The sequence below is a fragment of the Sesamum indicum genome, unplaced genomic scaffold (assembly GCF_000512975.1).
Source record: "Sesamum indicum cultivar Zhongzhi No. 13 unplaced genomic scaffold, S_indicum_v1.0 scaffold00141, whole genome shotgun sequence".
Lineage (NCBI taxonomy): Eukaryota > Viridiplantae > Streptophyta > Magnoliopsida > Lamiales > Pedaliaceae > Sesamum > Sesamum indicum.
Window position 1 is genome coordinate 333123 of NW_011628058.1, and position 935 is coordinate 334057.

General features: G+C 32.6%; 1 non-coding gene across 1 annotated transcript; it reads right to left on the minus strand.

The window, feature by feature from the left end:
• Positions 1 to 444: 444 nt before the first annotated feature.
• On the minus strand, positions 445 to 518 carry TRNAT-AGU. Its single transcript has one exon. It is a non-coding gene; the product is annotated as a tRNA-Thr (tRNA).
• Positions 519 to 935: the final 417 nt, after the last annotated feature.

Below are 935 nucleotides of genomic sequence, written 5' to 3' on the forward strand. Positions count from 1 at the left end.
GTCAAATGCAGGCATCTTTATCCTTGTTTCAATTTGCTTTACTTTTAAGATATTGGTTCTCTGCTTCTTCCTGTCCAAACAAAACTCTACCAAGAGTTCTTTCAATGAACTTTTCGAATGAGCTCTGTTACCAACTCCCTAGGAGTTTACAGCATCCAAAACTTGAAACTGTGATGTGTGATTTCAAATGTGGCACTGGTTTAGGAAGTCCAGTTCGGAAGATTTGATGAACTATACAGTCTACACACTATAGCAGAACATGTCACATTCAGCCCTTGATGTATTATTACCTAACAACTAAATAGATTAGAAACCACTTATAATTTGTCATATGATAGTGATGTAGAATTTATAACCCATGACACAATATCCCTTCCTAACTCTTGACTCACAACATTGTCTAAATCAAAAACCAATAAAAGAAAAGTGGCAAAATATCAAATTTGCTTTCATTGAGAGTCGAACTCAAGACCTCCCGCTTACTAAACGGGTGCTCTAACCAACTGAGCTATGAAAGCTCATGAAACACAGTTTCTTATGAAATAGAAGAAAACACTCTGAGGACATTTTCTACAGGAATAAAATATAGAAACAGTTGAATAAGAGAAAAGTTGAGATAAGAGCTTGGGATGCACATAACCTTCCATTAGTAATTTCCCCTTAAACATTACTTTGTTTTACAAAGACAACACTACTTTGATTCACAAAGTTGAACCAAAAGACAATTACCAAAAATTGAACAAGAATAGAATCATCAACTTTATTAACAAAGCCATACACACAATCTCATTGTTCTATGAAAACATAACATTTGTTCCATTTAACAACATAGATTGATTGACGGTTGAGTTGATCCTATCATTCAATTTAGTAATATTTTATTATTCATACTAAAATAGAAAAATCAAATTCAACAGAACACAAATTAAATAAAT